Source organism: Papaver somniferum, chromosome 3 (genome assembly GCF_003573695.1).
Source record: "Papaver somniferum cultivar HN1 chromosome 3, ASM357369v1, whole genome shotgun sequence".
Lineage (NCBI taxonomy): Eukaryota > Viridiplantae > Streptophyta > Magnoliopsida > Ranunculales > Papaveraceae > Papaver > Papaver somniferum.
In genome coordinates, this window is record NC_039360.1 from 209,278,770 (window position 1) to 209,306,677 (window position 27,908).

Genomic DNA, 27,908 nt, shown 5'->3' on the forward strand with positions numbered 1-27,908 from the left:
AGAAAGGAAATAAACGTAATTTCAGGGACTTTTCTGTCAACTGATTGAATCGCAGAGTCCCACAAATCTCCTCAAAATCTCTCACGTGGTGGTAAGGGTTTTCAGCATCAACCCCTCGAAACACAGTGAGCATATGTATTGTGCTCGCTTTTAACTCAAAATGACCAGCAGTTTCTTGTAGAACAATACAAGAGGGCTGGCTTGTCCTCGTGGGGTACATGTAATCCTTGAGACTACGGGGTTGATTCAACTGTTCACCCATTGTCTCTGGTTGGTCAGGGCCTTCTACGTCAGAAACAGGGATTTCAACTACGTCCTCTCGATGAATTCTAACTAGTCGATTAGTTTGGTCTCTAAAAGACACAATCATAGCCTAGATAGCACATCAATTACAGCAACATTCGACTGAGAAAATCATAATGCAGTGAATCAAAACTTATGAGAAATCAAAAGCTAGTTTTCAAAATCATGCAAACAGAGTCAATATGTGATCAGCAGGTCAGGGAAACAAGGGCTTAGGAAAATCCGATCAGGGATGAATGCACACAAGCACACAGTTCTGCAGATATTGAGATGCGCAGTGGAACAACAATTTCAGCTAGCAAATATGTTTACTCAGAGTATGACACGGTTATGCACAAAGATTTTATATGTTGTAGGGTTTGGCAATGCTCAAGCAGTAATTCAGAGGAAGGACGTGGTAACTATTCGAGATGGAACATCCAGTTTGAGAATACGATACTGCTGGTATTAAACCAGGTTTAGGCATTTCCACAGACTGTTGTGCTCCTTTTTCTCCTTGTCCTTGGCTCGTACTTCAGTATTGCATGTACCTGGCAACTCAAAAAAAAAAGAATTTCAGTTCCCAGAATTGCGCAAGTAGCGCAGTGAAACAAGGAAAGCTATTTTTTTTATCACTGACAGTGCATAACCTAGACTGTCATAGCAAAATTATCACTGCAATAACTGGAAGCTAAGCTATCCCCAGATGAAAGATTTGAACAGGACAGAATGGAACAAAAATTGTGGACAAGCTGTAAACGTAAACAGAATGGGGATGCTATGCAGAGTGCTGGGATGGAATTTATACAGGGTGACAGTGACAATGAACTACTTTATACAGCTACAGGATTGTGTAAATGGTAACTAAATGCAAACTACAGCTAAATAATGCTTCTTATAAAGATAACAGTTTATGATTACTACGGGATAAAATGTTATGTTACTGACTAATATGCGGAGATGCAGTTACCTAAATGAAAGTGAAAAGACAGAAAGGACTCTTAACTATTATGCAAGAATGCTTGGAATATTACAGGAAAATGAAATGCAATTACTTAGTTGATGATATACTAACTTCTACAGATTCTTGATCTACAGGTTCAGTTTACATGAAAGAGACTACAACACTAGAGTCAAGCTACAGAATGCTCAAAACTGAAGAAGTTCATGTGGAACTAGAAAGTTATAGATGCATAATATGATGAGATGCATTCTGCTACACTACTACAGATGGTGATGTACTGTAATTTTAAGAGATTAAGAAATCTAACAACATGTACAAACTAAGCTACATGATATTACTATGAAAAGATGCAAATACAGAGTGATTGAAATTATAGGCTACAACTAGAAGTATCTGAACAAATGGTTTAACTAAACTACAGGACAACAACAAAGTTACAGAAGATAGTGAACTACAACTGAAAAACAACAGGAGACTAAATATGCTAAACGAAATATGGGAGTGAGATTATCTTACAAGACAATGATGCTGGTATGAGAATGCAGTAAGACAGAATGCAAGTAGACTCAAAAGATGATGCAAAGATGCAGGTACCTCACTGAAACAAGATGCAAGAATGCAAATGAAACTGAACATCAGAACTTACATCTATAAATGACACTGAGATGCAGATTATAAAAACAAATGGAATACACAACAGAGGTATGCTAAAGATGGCAGGAAAACATAAAAGGTATGCTACAGAATAATGATGCAAGTGAGTATGACTGATAACTAAAAGAAGCTTAAATAGATGCTGCTATCTAAATGAAGTTTTTTTTTTTTAGAAAGGGGAGAATAACAACTACATATGTGGATAGTTACGGATGAAACTGACTCTTACACTTTTTTTTTTAAGAATGATATGTGATGCAGGGTGTGTAAACAGATGAACTAGCCAAGCTGTACCACAGTAGCAAGCTACAGATACAGTTATGAGAATGACAACGAAGTAACTACAAATTACAAACTACAATTGAAAGCAGGGATTAAGATGTGGATTATATACAACTAGGTTAAACTAGGAAAAGAAAAGCTATACTCTAAAACTGAAACAAATATACACAGATCTTGAACTGAAATCAGTAAAGTGGAACATAAAAAAAAACTATACCGCTACCGAGTCCCCAGCAGCGGCGCCAAAAATTTGGTAGGACTAGAAAGCCTACAATTAAACTAACTGCAAGTATACGGTGTCTAGAATGTATAATACAGTAAGCACGGATCGTTTCCACAGGGACTTGGTTGGTGTGAAGTTGAATTTCTAAGTTCTACTATACTAATTTAAAACCGGATAATTGTCGAAACGACGAAATAGTTTGTTTTGAGAAAGATTTAAATGTAAAATTTGACAGCAAAAGAAAGACTTTAAAACAGTTGATGGGTGGTACTAGGGTAGTTGATTTCACCACTCAAACCATACTAGATATTCAACAACGAAGTTTTTCTTTTCCCATATACTGAATCAGCGATGGAGATACGAGTCTTTCGTTTCATCAAAGGGATCTCAATGTGGAAGGTTTAACATCAACTAAGGTATTAATCCCTAGTATTAGAAGTCTTATTACAGCACATCCAATCACAGATTAATGTATTCAATTTAACATGATTTGATACAGCAACATACAATTGTTCTAACAACCTAGGATGCATGACATACTAGGTGTAAGTTATATATTGCAGCTCAAAGATTAAACATTTCCTAATTCAGTAAAGCACATCAAGAACAACATCAAAATATGAGTATCTAGTGATAGTCTAGGGGTTTCATCTCAACCCTAGCTTAAGAAATTAGAACATACTGAAAACAGGATATAAATGAGATTCAATTATAGATAAATTCATTGAAGAAACAAAAACACAATTGATTTGTTTTTCAACTGATCTCTTTTAGAACCCTAAGAGAAAAAGGAAACTAATTAGAGTACTTCCTCTATCTCTCTCTGCCTCTCCTCAATTACACAACATAACCCCTTTTTATACAATTCTCGTACCAGATTTCCCCTTGTACAATACAACAGATAATATAAAATTTAGGGGTTTGATGTTCTCAGAACTCACCATTGATGCAGACTTCAAAATACTCATTTCACAACGTTCTGATTTATCTCCATGCCTCTTCAACTCTTGCTTCTAACGGTAACTTGATGTGAAATGGTACCAATTGAAGAAAAAGCTAGGGAGATAGAGCTGGATTAGGGTTGATATAGATATAGGGTTCTTTTTGGTTTTGATTGACAGAGAAGGTAGTGTGGTTCAAGAGAGAAATAAAAGTTGAGCAAACTTGTTTCTAACCGTGGAAAAGACGATGGTAAAGTTCTCTAGGGCATGTTTGGATGCTTTCCTTAGCTTAGGTATGGATAAATGAAGTTTCCACTTGTTTCCTCATTTTCCAAACACAGACTAAGCCCATTACTTGGTCCATCTTCTTTCTGATATGCTTTGATCCTCAAGGCCACACGCAAACTCCACTATATATAATGTTGTCACTCGGACCTTCAGTCCCCGGCTCGCTTTATGAATCCCCCATATTTATCAGTCCTATAAAATGAGCACAAATTATTGATACCCGACACGCAAAATGCATAATTTTACTTGAAACAATACATTAGAGTACTTGAGATGTGACAAAAGACAACAAAATGGCTTAGAAATACACATTATTAGGCACCGATCAACGGTTAAACCAGAGGTTTGATATGCATTATTGATTCTCTTGTGGAATACAAGTCGTACATACAAATCCTTAATCATAATGCTGGGTCAGGAATTCATTATATTTCTGCAACCAGGGCAGAGAAATTTTCCAATTTATGTCCTTGTTAAAAAACCACCATCAACAGAAGGCTAAAATTCTAAAATTATAGTTTTGTATATTTTTGGCCTAGCTTCAGTCGAATATATGAAATTCATATTTTATGGTTCGGACATGAAAGCTCATGTTGCGATGACCTCTGACTGATCATATACCATCTTCGGAGAGTGAATTCGTAATCATTGAAGTCTCTTGGCTGAGCTTTCAATATTCCGCTTATTTCATCATTATATATTGCACAATTGCAGTATCCACTTCTGTATAGAATTGAGAATGATTGGACGGCTCCCCCACACACACACCCTTTTTTTCACTTTCTATATGCTCTTGATTTCTCATATCTTTGTAAAATATTGCTAATCCACCATATGGATGATTAAGCAAATGGTCCCACGACAATTGGGTCTTTACGCCCCATAATATATTAAAATATAACTATATTTCCCAAATACTAAACGTTTAAGCAAAAATCCTACTTGTTCATTCAAGCAAAAATTGAGAGTTTCAGTCAAGATCAAATTCTTCTGAAAATACAAAATAATGCTAAAATGTCCAACGAAAAATAACAAAATTCTTAGGAATGGACGGTCGTCGATATGGTTGTCCGTACACCACCATAGCCGAACTTGGACGGTCCACTTGGACACCATGGTCGGCCGATCGCACCATTCGTTAACCCATATTTTGATTAATCCTATATTCGCCTAATCCTATATTCGCCTAATCCTATTTTGATTAGTTCACAAGTTGGACAATCCTATGTACATAGCCTAGCCGGTATCTCCACCACCAATGGCCAGTCCTCATACCTATTGGTTGCCTGGTCTCTCTGCCCATATTGGACAGTCCTCCATCTCTTAGATCCAAGGCTTCCTAAAATTAGGGTTTCAAACTTGGTAATAATTTCGATCGAGTCTGAGTATCACTAATTTTCATATTGATCCAACTATCAATATTTTAATTAATATTCAAATGTTCGGTCTTTCTACCAACATTTTTGTTGCTCTACTGTCCAAGAAGTAACATGTCATTGTTCGACCATCAACTTGGTCCATCACCCAATATTTCATTGGACGACCATCCGCTTGGTCGATCATCCAATATTTACCAATATTCTAATTTCTATTTTACCATTCGATGACTCGTGACATAGTGGATCGATGATAAGAATTCTATAATAACTCGGCAATATCTGATTTTCTGCCAAATACTTGACATATCAGAATATATGGTTCATGATCGACCCAACAATATTATTAGACCGACGTTCACCAATCCAAACATCCGAGGATCATTGCTTCCTCAGATGGCACAATGATATGTCAAAATTCATCAGACTCGACTTGTAAACATTATTTTTGTCTCAGCAGACACCTTATGTTCAATATATCATGATGAGTCACAGAGCCTGTCACATTCGTCATTGAAAATTATGCTCGACTCATCAAAGTTAAGACTCACGATTTATCCAAGTAAACAATTGACCGACTAAACACACGTCTGCCTTGCAGACTTCACATGAGACATCAGTCATGTCACATGGGGATATTCACTGGGTTTTTGATCTAGCGGCCTACAACAACGTGCGATGTAGAAGTACATCCATGATGAGAAATGTGAGTAAGTCGTGCTTGCAATTGAAGGAGTAAATGAAGTAGTGGATAGGATATCAACCAAATCTTCCACGCAATGTGATAGTGATATGAAAAGTTCAATTCGTAGATTTGTCAAAATTTGTTAAAGAAAAGTCAATTGAAAGTTGATTTCAAGATTTTGAAAATAACCAAGTGTTGATGGTGAGTTTTTGACAAGGGCATTTGTAGTAAATTATGATTTTCCTAACTGTAAGAAAGGTAATGAAAAACTCTGACCGGGCATCAGGATTGGGAAATATATACTGAACAATTTGTATTCCGCAAGATAATTAATAAAGCATATTCACTTAACTCAGTAATCCTATAACTATTCTAAATGTGTATATGTATGCCAAATTTCAGGGCTTTCCCATGCATAAACCTCGTTATTTCATGTGTGCCAATATATACATCTTCTATGCTATGTAGATGACATTATTCATATACAGAATAGGATTTGAAGCCATTCTTGAATAAACATGCTACTGAGAGTATTATATTTAGTACATGTCCGAGTTCCTTGAACATACTATAGTGGCACTATCATATACAAATTGTACTAGAATAACATTGCACTTTAAATATAGGTCTGGCACATTGCCATAAACTTAAACCATGGATTATAGTTATATGATGATCACATCATAAGTATTGCGGCACATTGGCTAGGCATAGCCAAGCCCATAGCATATGCTGCATAACCCATAATACCTTAGCTAGTCATGGCTAGGGCCACAATACAGCTATTACAGCTCATAGTGCTTCGACTAAGATGAAAATGGACTAATGGCCCAGTTGGAATCAACCCAAAGCAATTGGCTAATGATAGATGTCTAAAACACCCAATTTTGAAAACAATTTCTTACACTTTTCTTTTTAGTTCTCTTGAAATTTTGTATATTACGCGTCTTTTCTTTGTTTTTAGGTAGAATGGCTTGAAGTTGCGAAAAGGAAGGAAAAGCGGCACTAATATCTTTATCTTAAATGTTTTATATGAGGAAAATTTCCAAGACATGTACCCATCATAATTTCAATTTGGTTACGCCAAAATGGAACTTGTGTGGCGGTCATGTGGCCATTTTATGGAGTGCTTTTCATATTTTAAAAAAAAGAAAAAAAAAAAAACAACTCAAAACTTTGAGTGCATGTCACACAAGCTCAGCACACATGTGTTGGTGGATAAAGAGTATAGGAGATGGAATTAGGTTTCTCTTGAGACCAAAGTCCCAAGCAGAGCAAGGGATCGAGTCCTGCATCAGTTCAAGCCATGAGAGGCTACCTTTCTTCTCGCTACTTGCCGGAGTTCGAATCAACCAAGAGAAGGAAATGGAGCTCAGGGTGATGGTTGTATTTGGTGGAATTTCAAGACTGAAATCAGTTGAATAAAAAGGAGTTTTGTGTTGTTGTAATGATGGTTTCTGGTGAGATGATTTTCGGAGAATTAAGCAAGGGTTCTTGAACTTGAATACAACAAGAAACACATAGTATTGAATCATGAGAAACGCTCAGCCTGTTAACTTAATTTTGGGTCTGAATTGGTTCGATTTTGAGGAGATGCATGTCTTGAACTGGATTTGTATACACAACAACATGGGTTTCGAGTTTGTGTGGCGGTTGTAGCTCAAATTGCAGGCTTAAATGAGTTCGAAATGATGAGAAGAAGATGGAGCTGGTGGTATGAGTTAACAGCCAGGGAATGAGCTTGATGAGACGAACAACTGCGTTGCTGAAGAACTGATGCTGTTGTGTTCCATTGAGCTAAAAACAGTGGAATGAATATGTTGCTGCTGTAGGTATTATGGATCAAGGCTTGGCAGATAAGAATGTTATTGGCAGTTGAGACATAGAAGGAGCTGTAGATGTGAAATTGTGAGGATTTGGTGCAATTATGGCGACCAAGACTGTAACCAGTAGGGGTTGTTCTGCTGCATCAAGTATGTGTTGGTTTGCCATGGGTCCTGGTGGTATTTGGTGCAAGTCAGTGGCTCGAGATGTGAATGGTGAGTAGGATCAGGTGGAATTGATGAAGTTCAGGTCAAGTTTTGGTAAGCAAAACCATTATCAATTGCAGCTGCTCGACTGCAGTATCTCTCATCTGTAGCCGTGGTTCGATGGATGTGTTTGCAGGTTCGGCAGAGGCCTGTGACTCGAGATGATGCAAGTTTGGGGATTGTTTGGGTACAGGTGATGCAAGTTTGGGGATTGTTTGGGTAGTATCTTGAGATGAAATGCAGCTGAAATAGGTGTGTTGTGAATGAGCTTACAAGGGTTCGGGTTGGATGTACTTATGTGAAATGGCTAGCCATGGATTGATGGTTGTGTATGAAGGGTACTGGCACCGGCTAGATGATGTTTTCAACACCGACGGGAGAAGATCTATTTGTTTCAGTTTTGGAAGGAGTTTCCTGCCGAGAAGTCAGCTAAGAAAAGGGTTTACTGCCGTCAGTTTTGTGTGATGAATGGCTGCAAATGGGTGGTGTTTAGTGTTTGTATCGAACAAGGACTGTTGGAGGCGGTTTAGGTTGCGACATTACAGGGAAGGAAAGTTATAAGGGAGGCGCAGAAACACAATAGATCTATCTTTTTTTACCACCGGAGGACGGCACAGCACTTTGAATCTGAACATTATCAACAACAGCTTGGTTTGCTGCCAGGATTTTCATCTCAACTGTTTGCTTTTCTGAACCTCTTTTAAGCCATGTGTTTTACTATTAAGAATATGATCATCTAATAACTTTATTGATTGGGGAGGATTTCAAAACTCCGAACATGTTTTATTAATCAGTTCTTGCAAGTTATTCTTTCGATAAAGATCTTTCGTTGTTTATCTTTTACCGTTCTTATGACCATGAGGTGTTTGCTAGGTATCTAAGTGTGCAATTAGGTAACTCGTATGTAACTCTAATGCTAGATTCGAGAACTTTAATCCGTAATTGTTAGAGTAATCTTTACATAAGTAGCGGTGCACTATTTGTCGCAAAGGGATTTTGTATGCAATAGTGTGTAAAAGATAACCCTAGGTTATGTCGAGCTTACGAACATGTGGCTAGGAGCAACTTGATTCAGAAATTTATCAATTGATTGAATTACACCTGGATAGCTTATTTTAGGTGATTCATTTGATTAGATTCCGCTAGAGAACTTATTCTATGCGATGATTTAAGGAATCTAAAGATTAGTTGAGCTTATAACTTGTCTTAAGTTGTTAACAATCGAAATTATTTGGAAGTAGAACTTGTACGATTAATAATATCTTTTTTGGTAGTGGCGAATGAATCTCTAGTCAATTTCATCTTATAAATTGAATTACAATCTTTACAATCTTAAAAGTTTGTGTCTTTCAACAACATCAAATTGTCTTACATAATAACTTAAAACTCACACCTCCCTGTGGAATTGAACTCGACTTGCCTCACTACTTCTTTATAGATTTGTATAGCATAAGAGAATTATTATTGATAGGTTGACAACCTCATCAAAATTGGCGCCGCTGCCGGGGGAACTTGTGTGGCGGTAAAAAAAAAAAAACCCCTCAGAACTTTGAGTGCATGTCACACAAGCTCAGCACACATGTGTTGGTGGAGAAAGAGTATAGGAGATGGAATTAGGTTTCTCTTGAGACAAAAGTCCCAAGTAGAGCAAGGGGATCGAGTCCTGCATCAGTTCAAGCCATGAGAGGCTACTTTTCTTCTCGCTACTTGCCGAAGTTAGAATCAACCAAGAGAAGGAAATTGATCTCAGGGTGATGGCTGTATTTGGTGGAATTTCAAGACTGAAATCAGTTGAATAAAAAGGGGTTTTGTGTTGTTGTAATGATGGTTTCTGGTGAGATGATTTTCGGAGAATTAAGCAAGGGTTCTTGAACTTGAATACAACAAGAAACACATAGTATGAAGGCATGAGAAATGGTCAGCCTGTTAACTTAATTTTGGGTCTGAATTGGTTCGATTTTGAGGAGATGCATGTCTTGAACTGGATTTGTATACACAACAACATGGGTTTCGAGTTTGTGTGGCGGTTGTAGCTCAAATTGCAGGCTGAAATGAGTTCGAAATGATTAGAAGAAGATGAAGCTGGTGGTATGAGTTAACAGCCAGGAAATGAGCTTGATGAGACGAACAACTACGCTGCTGAAGAACTGATGCTGTTTTTGCCGGTTTGTGACAATAAATGGCGCAGATTGATGAAAATTTTCAGTTCTTGGAAGAAATGGAGTTATGGGTTTGTGCTGAATTGAACTTGCAGGAGTTGGAGAGCTAGAGAAGAAGATTTGTTGATGCACAGAGCCACTGTCAATTTCTGTTCATCTAGTGTTCGCGAAAATGCTTGAACCATCAACTTCTCGAGTGTTGTCGCTGCTGTGATATGGAGGTTGTTCTCAACAGTGGAATGGAACTGAAATGGGTTTTACTGGCTGTGAAGGTCGGGTGGTGGACATGATTAAGAAGCCAACATGGTGAGAGTGTACTGGTGCTGTTAAGGCGAGCAGAGACAATGGTGTTGGCTGAAGAAATTTGCAAGGAAACAGTGAAGAAATTATGTTACTCCTAGCATGGATTTTGTGGTCGCAATTGAGATAAAATGGAGGTTGGTACAAGCCAGTCTAGGTCATGGAGCTGATGGACGTTTACAATGTGTTTTGTTGAGTATGATGCTTGAGTTCCATTTAGCTAAAAACAATGGAATGAATATGTTGTTGCTGTAGGTATTATGGATCAAGAGTTGGCAGATAAGAATGTTATTGGCAGTTGAGACATAGAAGGAGATGTAGATGTGAAATTGTGAGGATTTGGTGCAATTATGGCGAGCAAGACTGTAACCAGTAGGGGATGTTCCACTGCTTCAAGTCTGTTTTGGTTTGCCATATGTCCTGGTGGTATTTGGTGCAAGTCAGTGGCTCGAGATGTGAATGGAGAGTAGGATCAGGTGGAATTGATGAAGTTCAGGTCAAGTTTCGGCAAGCAAGACCATTATCAGTTGCATCTGCTCGACTGCAGTATCTCTCCTCTGTAGACGTGGTTCGATGGATATGTTTGCAGGTTTGACAAAGGCCTGTGACTCGAGTTAGAAGATTAGCAAGGAATGGAAGACGCTGAAAAGAACAAGGCTACAAGTGATGCGAGTTTGGGGATTTTTTGGGTTGTATCTTGATATGAAATGCAACTGAAATAGATGTATTGTGAATGAGCTTACAAGGGTTCAGGTTGGATGTACTTATGTGCAGTGGCTAGCCATGGCTTGATGGTTTTATATGAAGGGTACTGGCACCGGCTAGATGATGTTTTCAACACCGACGGAAGAAGATCTATTTGAAAAAGCGGGGGTCTAACAACACCACCCAATATTTCGCTTAGCAATCTGTATGGACTAACTCCGAAATACTTTGCTAGAGAATCAACTAGACAGTCAGACTCAATCTAGATAAAAGTATCTCAAGGAGTTAATATCTCTCTCTTGATTTGATTTTTACTCAAGATAAAACAATAGCGAGTCTTTATCAAATACAAGGAATACTTGGACGGTACCAAAGACCAATGTCCAAGGATCAATCGATATCAATCAACAACCAAAGGTTGGATTTCCAATTGATGATCACGAACGCACAACCTGTATTATTTCAATTATATAAAATATAATGCGGAAAATAAAATAACCCAAACACCAGAAATTTTGTTAACGAGGAAACCGCAAATGCAGAAAAATCCCGGGACCTAGTCCAGATTGAATACACACTGTATTAAGCTGCTACAGACACCAGCCCACTCCAAGCTAACTTCAGACTGGACTATAATTGAACCCCAATCAGTCTCCCACCGATCCAAGGTACAGTTGTACTCTTACGCCTCTAATCCCAGCAGGATACTGCGCACTTGATTCCCTTAGCTGATCTCACCCACAACCAAGAGTTGATGCAAACCAAAATCACAGACTTGATAATAAACAGATCTGTCTCACACAGAAAATTCTATAAAAGGATAAATCTGTCTCCCTCAGATAAACCCTAGGTTTTGTTCCGTCTTTAGATATAAAATCAAGGTGAACAGGAACCAATTGACCGTAATATGGGACCTTCAAGTTCACGGACGCAAACAATACATATCCCATAAAAATATTGCAATATCACAAACCATTAAAATACTGCAATAATCATCATCCTCCAAATATTTTTAGAATTTAAAACCGATAAACCTAAAAAATAACATAAGAAGATGAAAACAAAAATAGCTATGTGTAATCACAATCATCGTTATTCAAAGCACTAGTTATTCTTCCAACTAATCCAAAAAGAAGACGTACTAGGTATCTATACCTCTTAACAATCATTTCACTTACCTTGAATATTCTTCTCGTATTCCCTATATTCTTCAAGCTCATCTTCGATTAGGTCAATCCTTGATTCAAGACTATCCATTTTCTCCTCAAGTTTTTTGGAAGACACTTCAAGTTCATTTTTCAGAACACGAACGTGTTCCAAAACAAGATTCATGGTTAAAGAGAGCTTATCAAACTGAGAGACAGAAGGGTTCTCATCAGAAGAAGAGACATGTTTGTCATAGCACATCTCATTGTGAGAAGAATCGAAACGAACTTCTTTGAGGGAAATAGAATTGTCCATACATCACTTTCTTTACTTGAAAGACTAGAGGAGGACATGATAGAGAGGACGAAATGAGAGTGATGAAGAGGTAGAGCCTTTTAAAAGGAATACAGGTGTAGAATTCCCAGAAACACCCTTTTTACCAAACCCTAACAGAAGTTGGTTATCCAAAAAGATGAATTCGTTCACGAACAAGACCTGGTAAAAGCACAAAGAAAAAAAGATTATATTGCAGTCCTCTTGTATATTATGAATCTTGTATAAGAGGAAGAGAACACGAGAATCATTTTTCAACAAGATTACTGAGCATAAGGCCTCCGATCCAAGATTGGACTGGGATAATCTTTGCAAAGAGAGAAACCACCCATTTCACTAGGTTTCTGCTTATCCATTTGAAAAAGAGAGTTATGAAGAACTTTCATATCCATTGTGGTCAGAGTTTTAGAAAACTTGATTGCAGATCTTTGCAAATTCTGCACCGTTTTTGAAAACACCTTTTGATGAAAGGTAGACTTCCTTTTTGTTTTCAGCATACTACGGTTAGCCAAGAAGGACTGTTTCTGATTTGACATGCTAAGATGATCCTGAGGTGAACTCAACTGAACGGAGTGATTTGGTAGACTTTTTCCTAGAAACTCCTGGAGTTCAACACAAAATCATGAGAGGTTTGCTGATCCAACACAGACGGACATGTCATGAAGGAATCATGAGAATGATTTTCAGCAAAAAGACTGAGAGAGCAATCATAGATTTCCCCAGGACAATAATCAAGAGTATTCATCCATGCTTTAGTTATCTCTCTTATCTCTGTTTCAGGATTTTTCGAAGAAGCTTGAACACACGTAAGACCAGTTTCATTAGTACGGCTCTTCTTGGTATTCTTATCCTTTATATTAACTAACAAAGTTTCTGTTATTATGTTTGAGGACCTTCTTAAGTTTTTGTATAAACAAAAACAATGTAGAAATAAAACAATTCTCACTTTTCTCTTTCGTCAATTTTGGATGACAAGATTTATGATCAGGAGAGGTGACACGGTTGCCAAGCAAATGATGATCGTCTCTTTCCATATATTCACGATCGAAAATTCTAATTTTTCCGACCAGTGTGTTTCGTGAAACAGTATTAATGTTATTTCCTTCAACGATCGCATGTCTTTTAGATTCGTATCTGGATGGCAACGATCGAAGGATTTTCATCACAATTTCCTTTTCAGGAATGGTCCTACCCAATGCACATGATGCATTAACAATTTCAGACAGTTTATGATAAAAATCGTCGAACGAATCTTCTTCTGACATAGAAAGGTCTTCACATTCGGAATTAAGGTTTTGAAGCCTAGCTTCCTTTTCACTGGGGTTACCTTCAAATACGCTTTCTAAAGTATCCCAAGCTTCTTTAGACGTAGTGCATGAGACCACATGATATCTAAGATTTGGGGAAACAACATGTAGGATGGCGTTCAACTCGTCGGATTTTTGCCTTGCAGCAACTAACTCGGCAGTATTGTACATACATAAATCTTTTGGTACAACAACATCAATTTCTATAACAACAGGAGTCTCATAGACATTCACAACACATATCCATGATTGGAAGTCACGCGACTGAAGAAATGTGCGCAAAGCAACTTTCCACCATAGATAGTTTGAGCCATTGAGGACTGGCGGTACGTTAATAGAGATAGCACTTCTGTCCATAGAGTCAGATCGCTACAAACACAGACTTGTTAGGTCATAAACGTGTTTGCCTGCTCTGATACCAATTGAAAAAGAGGGGGTCTAACAACATCACCCAATATTTCGCTTAGCAATCTGTATGGACTAACTCCGAAATAATTTGCTAGAGAATCAACTAGACAGTCAGACTCAATATAGATAAAAGTATCTCAAGGAGCTAATATCTCTCTCTTCATTTGATTTTTACTCAAGCTAAAAACAATAGCGAGTCTTTATCAAATACAAGGAATACTTGGACGGTACCAAAGACCAATGTCCAAGGATCAATCAATATCAATCAACAACAAAAGGTTGGATTTCCAATTGATGATCACGAACACACAACCTGTATTATTTCAATTATATAAAATATAATGCGGAAAATAAAAAAAAACAGACACCAGAAATTTTGTTAACGAGGAAACCGCAAATGCAGAAAAACCCCGGGACCTAGTCCAGATTGAATACACACTGTATTAAGCCGCTACAGACACTAGCCTACTGCAAACTAACTTCGGACTGGACTATAGTTGAACCCCAATCAGTCTCCCACCGATTCAAGGTACAGTTGTACTCCTACGCCTCTGATCCCAGCAGGATACTGCGCACTTGATTCCCTTAGTTGATCTCACCCACAACCAAGAGTTTCTGCAGCCCAAAATCGCAGACTTGATAATAAACAAATCTGTCTCACACAGAAAAGTCTATCAAAGGATAAATCTGTCTCCCACAGATAAACCCTAGTTTTGTTCCGTCTTTTGATAAATCAAGGTGAACAGGAACCAATTGATAATATGGTCTTATATTCCCGGGTAACAGTCTAGATTAATCAATCACCTCTCTACAATCCTTCCTGACTATACAAGAGGATTATCGAGGAATCACAAACAGTGAGATGAAGATGTTTGTGACTTCTTTATCTTTCCTATCAGAGAACTCTCACGATCTCAACTCAATCAATCGATTGTACTCGTACGATAGAAGATGCAAGATCAGATCACACAACTACGATAAAGTAGTATCTGTCTGGATTCACAATCCCAATGAAGTCTTTAAGTCGTTAACCTGATTTTAGAGAAAAAATTCAAAGGTTAATGGAGATCGACTCTAGCGGGCACACTAGTAGCACACAGACGTGTGGGGATTAGTTTTGCACAATGCTAGATGTCTCATTTATATAGCCTTTAAATCAGGGTTTTTCCTTAGTTACAAAGCAATCCATATTCACCGTTAGATAAAAACCTGATTTAGATTCAAGATAATATTTCTCAACCGTTAGATCGAAAAACCTAGCTTGTCACACACATTTTGGTAAACGTTTACTGGGTTCGTGAAAACCATGCCCAAATGTGTATGTGTATGATGGTTCAACATAGTAACCCTAAAAGGTCAACCATATGAGCATTTCATATTAACCTTGTTCTTCTCCACCATAACTAGTTCAATTGACTCAAATGAACTAGTTAAAGAGTTGTTCAATTGCTATGAGATCTTATGTAACTACACAAGACACAATTGAAACAAAGATGATTCGATTCGATTGAATCGTCTCATGAACTTTATAGCCACGGTTTGCATAAAGCATTCCTTAGTAATTTAAGTTCATGTTCAGAGCATATCTTTAGATCATAACCTCTTAAGTTCACAAACAAGTTCCCGGACTTAAGTTGATCGGTTGAGTTTCAGTTTTGGAAGGAGTTTCCTGTCGAGAAGTCAGCTAAGAAAAGGGTTTACTGCCGTCAGTTTTGTGTGATGAATGACTGCAGATTGGTGGTGTTTAGTGTTTGTATCGAACAAGGACTGTTGGAGGTGGTTTAGGGTGCGACATTACAGGAAAGGAAAGTTATAAGGGAGGCGCAGAAACACAATAAATCTATCTTTTTTTACCACCGGAGGACGGCACAGAACTTTGAACCTGAATATTATCGACATCATCTTGGTTTGCTGCCAGGATTTTCATCTCAACTGTTTGCTTTTCTGAACCTATTTTAAGCCATGTGTTTTACTATTCAGAATATGAGCAGCTAATAACTTTCTTTATTGGGGAGGATTTTAAAACTTCGAACATGTTTTATTAATCAATTCTTGCAAGTTATTCTTTTGATAAAGATCTTTCGTTGATTATATTTTACCGTTCTTATGACCATGAGGTGTTTTCTAGGTATCTAAGTGCACAATTAGGTCACTCGTATGCAACTCTAATGCTAGTATCGAGAACTTTAATCCGTAATTGTTAGAGTAATCTTTACATAAGTAGCGGTGCATTATTTTGTATGCAATAGTGTGTAAAAGATAACCCTAAGTTAACGTGTCGAGCTTACGAACATGTGGCTAGGAGCAACTTGATTCACAAATTTATCAATTGATTGAATTATACCTAGAGATCTTATTTTAGGTGATTCATTTGATTAGAATCTGCTAGAGAACTTATTCTATGCGGTGATTTAAGGAATCTAAAGATTAGCTGAGCTTATAACTTGTCTTAAGTTGTTAATAATCGAAATTATTTGGAAGTAGAACTTGTATTATTTGTTTGGTAGTGGCGAATGAATCTCTAGTCAATTCCATCTTATAAATTTAATTACAATCTTTACGATCTTAAAAGCTTGTGTCTTTCAACAACATCAAATTGTCTTACATAATAACTTAAAACTCACACCTCCTTGTGAACGTGAACTCCACTTGCCTCACTACTTCTTTATAGATTTGTGTAGCATAATAGAATTATTATTGATAGGTTGACAACCTCATCAGCTAAGTCCATAGCGCAGCCAAACATAACTTGGAAAAATATGTCCCGTGGCATACCCATTACCGCGCAGTAATAAATAAATATTTGTTTTTCCTTAATTACCGCCCAATTTGTTACACTAATATATGTAAGAGATTTGACATACTTTTTGCGTGATTTAAATTAATTAAAGTCACACTTATTAGTGTGACCACTAATGTGTAACAAAAGAAAAACACTATATTTATTACACTTATATGTGTGACAATAAATAAGAAGTCACACATATTTGTGTAACAAAATGTCTGTTTTGGTGTAGTCAACCTCGAGAGGACGGTATCCGTGCTACTGCACCGGAAAACATTCAATAGCCGAATTTCATTACTCGGCAAGATTTAGAGAAACTCCTGCAGAATCATGGAAAAGAGGAGTCCTCGCTATTCCACCACCGCCAGCCGCCATATACAGAGGACGTCCAAAAATCCCATATACCAAGAGGATATGTATCACTTACCTTTTCTCTTTATGATGGAAAAGGTAATGCCCATGAACACATCTCTCGATTTCTGGAAGCTTTAGGAGTGTATGAATACCACCAGGTACTGTGGCTCAACGAATTCTCCAAGTCACTCACCGGAAGGGCATACACCTGGTACAACAATCTCACCCCAAATAGCATATCCAGTTGGTCCGAGATGGTGCCTTATATCAGAAGTATTTCTTCGTCTCCGAAAAATCACATTTTCGGACATGGGAAGGATGTTGCAACGCAACAATGAGCATCTCAGTGACTATGTCAAAAGATACAGAATTCAAGCCCTTGATTACCATGATCCGAATGTGACGGAACAACAACTAGTCAAATTGTGCATTAACGGTATGACCCCCTATACAATGCTTTACTCAAAAATATACATTTCCAAACTTTCTCGGAATTACACGAAGCGGCCAACCGATCCAGTATTGCTCAAAAGTACTAGGCCGGTCAAGGATGAAACTCGCAGAGACACACGCAGAACCAGGTGTTTAATCAACAAGCAGTACTCGGTTGAACCTTCCATTGGCATTGTTACCAAAGAGGGTCCAAAAATAAAAGTTGCGCCTCATCAAGATACACGAAAAAAACCGCCATGTCCACCCCAGCGCCTTCCCAGAATTCGGTGCCGCCTACCCAAGGTCAACCCAAAGCTGCACGACAACAATCACCAGTGAAATCAGATTCAACATTTCTATATTTCCCTTTTCCCATGGAAGAAGTTCTCAAGGTGCTAGAAGTCTGGATACAAGATGGAGATATTAAATTACCTCATATTCGACGCCCACCTACCGATTAGGACATGTCAGATCCGAAATATCGTCGTTTTCGTAGGTTCGGCAATCACCCCACCAGCGAATGTAACGGATTGAAGCGCGTCTTTAAGGAAAAGATAAACTCGGAAGAATTACACTTGGGGACTGAAGGCATTCACAGATATCCACTTCCTGTCAGGAATTTCACTATTTCTGGAGAATCCATCAATCAGACAGTTTAGAGTTTGATGGAACGCATGTGCGAAGTTTTGTACCTCTCAAAAGGCCATCTTAAAGATATATTCACAGCCCTTAACCAAGTCATTTATGGTAAGCGCCCACTCTTTCCCGAAAAATCCGCAACCCCATACAAGCCTACTCCCAAAGACGAGATCAAGAATAGTAAGAAACCCGACTGGGGACTTCTTACGAACGCTTGCATCAGGCAAGCCAAATTCGAGGAAACGCTTATTGATGCTGGATCAGACGTCAACATTATCATTATAAAGGCTTTGCGAGCCGCAGGAATCTCCAGGAACGAAGCTATGCACGCACCTGCCATAGTCAAAGATCCCGAAGGAAGATCCAGAAATGCATATGGCCATGTCACCCTTAAGATAAGATAGGATATATAGAAATAGATGTTATGTTCCATATTATCATAGAGAATATATGCTATGATATGGTTCTCGGCCTCCCATGGATTCACGCCAGTAAATCCAAGTTAGACGCTCCCCCGCTGAAGAAATCACTACTGAGAAACCTGTCAGATAATATTGATTAGTCGAAGAGCCCCACCAGTCTCTCACCTCCAAAAGAAGCTAATATAGACACGGATTCAACGCTTAAAGAAAGGATGAAGCTATGCACTCTTGGTTCTCCATCACAAGTAAATCATACTCCGCATATCTCGTAACCAGCTATCCCGCAACTTTTCAAGACTTGGGGACTTGACCCGGCTATCAATCCCATGCTAACTCGACGATGTCAATGGGAAGCTGACCCTTTTCAAAAGTTTGTTAGATGTTTAGGAGTCGTTTTTGTTGAAGGCAAAGGAATCGGTAATCCAATTATCCTGAAGGCACGTCAATATGAGATACGAAAACCTGACCATATTCAAGTCGGTGATACAGTTGAGAAAATTACCACCTCTCCTGGAGAAAAATCTTACCTGATTACTGAAACCATATTAGGTGGATAATATAAGCTCGTCAACACCGACACACCCGCGGGGGTGGTCATACATGGAAAGTGGCTTAAAGCTATAATAGCTTAAGTACTTCACCACTTTTACTCAATTTCCTTATTTTACACAATACTTTATATTTCCTCTAAAATGTCTGCAACACCTTGCATTCATATCTAGTATTTAAATTTTACTTAATCAGAAGCATTTATTTCTCTTTCCTTAGAAAAATCCTCTGCACATCATTCAAATACACATATTCGAAATTTAAACAAATAATACCAGAAAATCCATGGTCTTTCAGAAAATATAGAAAACTACTCGGAAAAGAAGTTTTTGAAGTTCGGCTCAGCACTATCAGCATACGCCTTCTCTTTTTGTTCGTGGTTTTCAGCTGCAAGCTTTAATTCCTGGGTCAGCCTCTCGAACGTCATCCTTTGCCCTTTTGACAGCATATGAATCAGAGAAGGTGCACGCCAGATCCAATTTCTCTTGCACACCTTTCAGATGATGATGCAGTCACCCAACATTCAACATAGTCGCCTCAGCTTCATTTCAATCCTGAAGAACTATATCAGAAAAATATCGATGAGGAAGAAGAACCATTTCCTGGATGGTTGGCACTAATATGGATACTTTCTCCTCCAAAGATCGATATCTACCATAATCTCCTACGAAGAAATGACTGAATTTCTCCCATCCATTGGAACATAAATCAGCATAGATGGAAGGAACATTAAAACCACCAACACATTCATAATTGGGACGAATTCGGTCGAACTTGAAGACGAAAATCACCCCGTCAATTGGATACTCAATCAACGACACTTCAGGCGAAATACCATCATCTACAGGTTCATTGCGAAGAATATACTTTCCTGCCACAGTGTCAAGAATGATTCCCTCAATATTTGGGGCCAATTGTCTCATATTGGCAACGGTGTCACTCTCGGATGTTAGACACTCAGCAAGTGATACTACTTCTTCACACGAACTCGCGGTTCGCACGTTTAAGACCTCATAAGTCTGTGTTTGTAGCAATCTGGTTTCTGTGGATAGATTGTCTCATTCTCACGCATATAAGAATGTCTTCCAAAGTTTTTGATTATGCCAAATGTATTGGGATTACCTCAAAGGATAACTCCTTAGATGGTTCTTCCGAATCCCGAGGTAGAAAGTTTTTACTATCAGATTCTGGTAACATTCTCCCTGATGAGAAAGTTGACACTATGTCAAAAGCTGAAATGGAACTCACCGGAAATTTAAAAAAATCTGTTGAGATTATTGATTTCAAAGATTCTGAAATAAAGTCTCTTGAAGAACAACATGCTCAGCTCATTGATGATCTCGAGAAGTCTCTTGGTCGAGAACGGGAACTCTACAGTATTGTTGAGTCTTTCTCTAAAAATATCGCAAACCTTTCTCAAGAAACTACCCTACATGTGAAAAAATTTGTGTTCTTGAAGATATTGTTAAAGAAGATTCAATTATAGAAAAACGTTTGATCGAGACTTATTCATCAGATCTGAACATCATTCGTGCTTAAGAAGAGAAACTGGTCCCATCTCTTCTCCTAGCTCAGGAACGGTGCAATTCCTTGAAAAAGGAAAACTCTTCCTTAATGAACAAATATTCTTATATGTCCTTCTCTAATTCTCACAAGGGATTATATTACATGAAGAAAATTACTCCAAAGGAAGCATCTGCTAAGAAATATATACATAACTTGCAGTCTTCCAATAAGGCTATGAGTTTAGAACAGGTTCCTTCCGATGTCCCTCATCCATGATCTTGTTCTTTCCGTGGGATAAGAAATCATTATGATTCACATTGTTTTGCTAGAAAGAAACAGATTTCTGATCTTCAAAATCTACTTCTTTTTGTTGTTGACAGATTGAATTGCCTGACAACATCCACAATGGATTTCATTCCTACAGAAAACCAGAACTCTCATGCACAAGGTTTCCAAAGTCACTTTTCGAGAAATCATTACAGGAATCGGGTTCCTCTTAATGGTGCTAATAATTACACTACTAATGTACACATTCCAAGTGCAAATGAGAAGAATTCTGGTAGACCTAAGTCTAGAAGAAGGAATTTTCTCAATTCTGATCCTCTAGAACCAATCTCTAAAGGTCCTAGATTTTGTCCTCAGATAAATCCTTCTTATGGATACTCAAAAAGGTTTATGTCTTATGCCTCTTTGATAAGAAATAACCGAAGGAAGATAAGGAATACCAGACTCAAACATTTAGATGGTATTTACAACTCATCTCTCAATGATCACTGTGGGATTACATCTCACCTTGCTACCTAGATCAAGGTAATTTCATCCTTGTATGTAACTTGAGAGTTGCAAGGATGACAATTGAGAGATGCTCAAGTTTACTGTAGGCTACCATCTGTATTGTGTTTGATCTAACTGTTTTCTCCTTTTTCGAATGTTGAGTCATATCTTGACTCCTAGTAACTAATGCATCTTTTTCATATGCTCTGATTAAAACTTTTAATTTTTGAGCTTCGAAGGAAAAAGATATCTGAAAACATTGAGTATTTCCTTATTCTTGGATTTTTTTTATCCATTAACCCTTCTTAACAAGTCCACGAACGTCCTTCTCCTTCTTGGGAGTTTTAGGGTTTCCATAACAAGGGTGTCCTTCTCTTGTTCTTAAGCATATATATATTTTATATTGATTTTATTCCCTAATAAAAAAAATAGAGAACTCCTCAAGACCTCAGGAAGTGGTGAATCTTGAGATGGAAGAAGACATTAAAGGATGCTATTCAGTTCAAGAACTTATCTTGAAAAAGATGATTGAAAAGAAATAGTACAACTCTTGGATTGGAGATTCTGTCAAGGATTTAATTCTTTTTTAGAATGATTCTAGGGTCGAATTTGTAAATCTTCAGCTGCGAATGAAGCAGCTTATTGATGGCAGACCAAAATCCTTGAAAATCAAAAGATCTTGATCAGGAATCAGAAGAAACTCATCGTGGACTGTGTCAAAGCTAGGCAGCTTTTCCGCATTGTTGATCGAAAAGTTAATGTTCTAACCCATGAACATGGAGTTTCTACGGTCAAAAGAATCAAGGATATCAGTGATACCTTTTACGATGGAGCTTTTCAAAGGTATGAAGTTATCAAAGAAACTTGATTACGTCTAGGAAACTTCTTATGAGAATTTATTCTTGTGTTTTAAGAAGGATAACTATGGTTTGGAATAGCTTATATTGTGATTACACATTTCTATTTCCAACGATTTTGATCTTGCAATGTTTTTAGATTTATTTATTTAAATACTAAAGTTTATTTGGAAGATGATTTTGCAGTATTAATCTTTATTGGTTTTATATATTGCAAATTATGTTACGGGATATGTGTGTTTGCGTCCGTGAACTATGATTGTACCATATATATCAAAAGTTAAGTCTATTGTGTCATTATGCAAATAGTGAGGGAAAATAGAATGTGAAAAAACGGGGGTCTAACAACACCACCCAATATTTCGCTTAGCAATCTGTATGGACAAACTCCAATATACTTTTTATGAGAATCAACTAGACAGTCAGACTCAATCAATAAAAAGATATATCAAAGAGTTTATATCTCAATCTCTTGATTTGATCTTTACTCAAGCAAATAGAAATCTGCGAGTCTTTATCAAAGAGAGATAACTTGGACGGTACCAAATACCAATATCTAAGGATCAATCAACTACAATCAACAACCAAAAGTTGGATTAGAGAAGTTAATGATCTTAACACATAACCTGTATTATTTCAATTATATAAAATATAATATGGAAAAGAAATAACACAGACAGAAGTTTTGTTAACGAGGAAACCGAAAATGCAGAAAAACCCCGGGACCTAGTCCAGATTGAATACACACTGTATTAAACCGCTACAGACACTAGCCTACTGCAAACTAACTTCGGACTGGACTATAGTTGAACCCCAATCAGTCTCCCACCGATCCAAGGTACAGTTGTACTCCTACGCCTCTGATCCCAGCAGGATACTGCGCACTTGATTCCCTTAGCTGATCTCACCCACAACCAAGAGTTGCTGCAACCCAAAATCGCAGACTTGATAATAAACAAATCTGTCTCACACAGAAAACCCTATCAAAGGATAAATCTGTCTCCCACAGATAAACCCTAGTTTTGTTCCGTCTTTTGATAAATCAAGGTGAACAGGAACCAATTGATAATATGGTCTTATATTCCCGAAGAACATCCTAGATTAATCAATCACCTATCTACAATCCTTCCTGACTACACAAGCGGATTGTCGAGGAATCACAAACAGTGAGACGAATATGTTTGTGACTTCTTTATCTTGCCTATCGGAGAACTCTCACGATCTCAAGTCAATCAATCGATTGTACTCGTACGATAGAAGATGCAAGATCAAATCACACAACTACGATAAAGTGGTATCGGTCTGGCTTCACAATCCCAATGAAGTTTTTTAAGTCGTTAACCTGATTTTAGAGAAGAAAATCAAAGGTTAATGGAGATCGACTCTAGCGGGCTCACTAGTAGCACACAGTCGTGTGGGGATTATTTTTGCACAATGCAAGATGTCTCCTTTATATAGCCTTCAAATCAGGGTTTTTCCTTAGTTACAAAGCAATCCATATTCACCGTTAGATGAAAACCTGATTTAGATTAAAGCTAATATTTCTCAACCGTTAGATCGAAAAACCTAGCTTGTCACACACATTTTGGTAAACGTTTACTGGGTTCGTGAAAACCATGCCCAAACGTGTACGTGTATGTTGGTTCAACATAGTAACCTAAAAGGGTCAACCATATGAGCATTTCATATTAACCTTGTTCTTCTCCACCATAACTAGTTCAATTGACTCAAATGAACTAGTTAAAGAGTTGTTCAATTTCTAAGAGATCTTATGTAACTACATAAGACACAATTGAAACAAATATGATTCGATTCGATTGAATCTCATGAACTTTATAGCCACGGTTTGCATAAAGCATTCCTTAGTAATTTAAGTTTCATGTTCAGAGCACATCTTTAGATCATAAAAACAAATTCGCGGACTTAAGTTAATCGGTTGATGTTTCCAAACTCAGCAGAAATTCTCGCAAAGAGAACTTCCGCCAGTTCGCGGACTGGGTTCGCGGACTAAGCACACAAACGAGTTTTGGAAAATCCAGCAGAAATTCTCGGTCGAGAACTTCTGTCAGTTCGCGGACTTTCCAAGCCAATTCCACAATCCTCCTGATTTCTCTTGATCAACAAAGTTCGAAATCTTCGGTTCAAGGAATACATGGTTATGTAATCTAAACTCTTATTTCAATCATTGAGACATTCTCAGAGGACGCTGCGTAGCCGTTATTCACAGACCGATTCACGTCAGCGCATTTCTCAAAGTGATTGAAACTTTTCATGACTTTCGTCACTAGGTGAAGATAGACTTGATCAAAGCGAAACACTTTACCAACACATGATTTCGAGATATAGATAGGCGAGATATACTCGGCTCGAAATATCAAATGTGTATGATCTAGTCTATATAGCACACTGTATTAAGCCGCTACAGACACTAGCTTACTGCAAACTAACTTCGGACTGGACTATAGTTGAACCCCAATCAGTCTCCCACCCATCCAAGGTACAGTTGTACTCCTACGCCTCTGATCCCAGCAGGATACCGCGCACTTGATTCCCTTAGCTGATCTCACCCACAACCAAGAGTTGCTGCAACCCAAAATCGCAGACTTGATAATAAACAAATCTGTCTCACACAGAAAACTCTATCAAAGGATAAATCTGTCTCCCACAGATAAACCCTAGTTTTATTCCGTCTTTTGATATATCAAGGTGAACAGGAACCAATTGATAATATGGTCTTATATTCCCGAAGAACATCCTAGATTAATCAATCACCTCTCTACAATCCTTCCTGACTACACAAGCGGATTGTCGAGGAATCACAAACAGTGAGACGAATATGTTTGTGACTTCTTTATCTTTCCTATCGGAGAACTCTCACGATCTCAAGTCAATCAATCGATTGTACTCGTACGATAGAAGATGCAAGATCAAATCACACAACTACGATAAAGTGGTATCGGTCTGGCTTCACAATCCCAATGAAGTCTTTTAAGTCGTTAACCTGACTTTAGAGAAGAAAATCAAAGGTTAATGGAGATCGACTCTAGCGGTCGCACTAGTAGCACACAGACGTGTGGGGATTAGTTTTGCACAATGGAAGATGTCTCCTTTATATAGCCTTCAAATCAGGGTTTTGCCTTAGTTACAAAGCATTCCATATTCACCGTTAGATGAAAACCTGATTTAGATTCAAGCTAATATTTCTCAACCGTTAGATCGAAAAACCTAGCTTGTCACACACATTTTGGTAAACGTTTACTGGGTTCGTGAAAACCATGCCCAAACGTGTACGTGTATGTTGGTTCAACATAGTAACCCAAAAGGGTCAACCATATGAGCATTTCATATTAACCTTGTTCTTCTCCACCATAACTAGTTCAATTGACTCAAATGAACTAGTTAAAGAGTTGTTCAATTGTTATGAGATCTTATGTAACTACATAAGACACAATTGAAACAAATATGATTCGATTCGATTCGATTGAATCTCATGAACTTTATAACCACGGTTTGCATAAAGCATTCCTTAGTAATTTAAGTTTCATGTTCAGAGCACATCTTTAGATCATAACCTCTTAAGTTCACAAACAAGTTCGCAGACTTAAGTTAATCGGTTGAGTTTTCCAAACTCAGCAGAAATTCTCGCAAAGAGAACTTCTGTCAATTCACGGACTGGGTTCGCGGACTAAGCACACAAACGAGTTTTGGAAAATCCAGCAGAAATTCTCGGTCGAGAACTTCCGTCAGTTCGCGGACTTGGCAAGCCAATTCCACAATCCTCCCGATTTCTCTTGATCAACAAAGTTCGAAATCTTCGGTTCAAGGAATACATGGTTATGTAATCTAAACTCTTATTTCAATCATTGAGACATTCTCAGAGGACGCTATGTAGCCGTTATTCACAGACCGATTCACGTCAGAGCATTTCTCAAAGTGATTGAAACTTTTCATGACTTTCGTCACTAGGTGAAGATAAACTTGATCAAAGCGAAACACTTTACCAACACATGATTTCGAGATATAGATAGGCGAGATATACTCGGCTCGAAATATCAAATGTGTATGATCTAGTCTATATAGCATACGACTTTTGTCTCATAAGAAGTAGTGAAAAAGCGGGGATCTAACAACACCACCCAATATTTCGATTAACAATCTGTATGGACTAACTTTGAAACACTTTGCTAGAGAATCAACTAGACAGTCAGACTCAATCTATATAGAAAGTATCTCAAGGAGTTATTATCTCAATCTCTCGATTTGATCTTTACTCAAGCAAATACAAATCTGTGAGTCTTTATCAAAGAGAGATAACTTGGACGGTACAAAATACCAATGTCCAAGGATCAATCAACTACAATCAACAACCAAAGGTTGGATTAGACAAGTTGATGATCACGAACGCACAACCTGTATTATTTCAAATAATATAAAATATAATGCGGAAAAGAAATAACACAGATACCAGAAGTTTTGTTAACGAGGAAACCGCAAATGCAGAAAAACCCCGGGACCTAGTCCAGATTGAATGCACACTGTATTAAGCCGTTACAGACACTAGCCTACTGCAAACTAACTTCAGACTGGACTATAGTTGAACCCCTATCAATCTCTCACTGATACAAGGTAAAGTTGTACTCCTACGCCTCTGATCCCAGCAGGATACTGCGCACTTGATTCCCTTAGCTGATCTCACCCACAACCAAGATTTGTTGTAACCCAAAATCACATACTTGATAATAAACAGATCTTTCACACACAGAAAACTCTATCAAAGGATAAATCTGTCTCCCACAGATAAACCCTAGTTTTGTTCCGTCTTTTTATAAATCAAGGTGAACAGGAACCAATTGATAATATGGTCTTATATTCCCGAAGAACATCCTAGATTAATCAATCACCTCTCTACAATCCTTCCTGACTACACAAGCGGATTGTCGAGGAATCACAAACAGTGAGACGAATATGTTTGTGACTTCTTTATCTTGCCTATCGGAGAACTCTCACAATCTCAAGTCAATCAATCGATTGTACTCGTACGATAGAAGATGCAAGATCAAATCACACAACTACGATAAAGTGGTATCGGTCTGGCTTCACAATCCCAATGAAGTCTTTTAAGTCGTTAACCTGATTTTAGAGAAGAAAATCAAAGGTTAATGGAGATCGACTCTAGCGGGCGCACTAGTAGAACACAGACGTGTGGGGATTAGTTTTGCACAATGCAAGATGTCTCCTTTATATAGCCTTCAAATCAGGGTTTTTCCTTAGTTACAAAGCAATCCATATTCATTGTTAGATGAAAACCTGATTTAGATTCAAGCTAATATTTCTCAACCTTTAGATCGAAAAACCTAGCTTGTCACACACATTTTGGTAAACGTTTACTGGGTTCGTGAAAACCATGCCCAAACGTGTACGTGTATGTTGGTTCAACATAGTAACCCAAAAGGGTCAACCATATGAGCATTTCATATTAACCTTGTTCTTCTCCACCATAACTAGTT

The 27,908-nt window shown here is 37.9% G+C and overlaps 1 long non-coding RNA gene across 1 annotated transcript; it reads right to left on the minus strand.

Moving 5' to 3' along the window:
- Nucleotides 1–406: 406 nt before the first annotated feature.
- Nucleotides 407–3,564, minus strand: LOC113358540. Its single transcript, XR_003364660.1, has 2 exons — nucleotides 3,347–3,564; nucleotides 407–833 (listed from the first exon to the last, which is right to left on the minus strand). It is a non-coding gene; the product is annotated as an uncharacterized LOC113358540 (long non-coding RNA).
- Nucleotides 3,565–27,908: the final 24,344 nt, after the last annotated feature.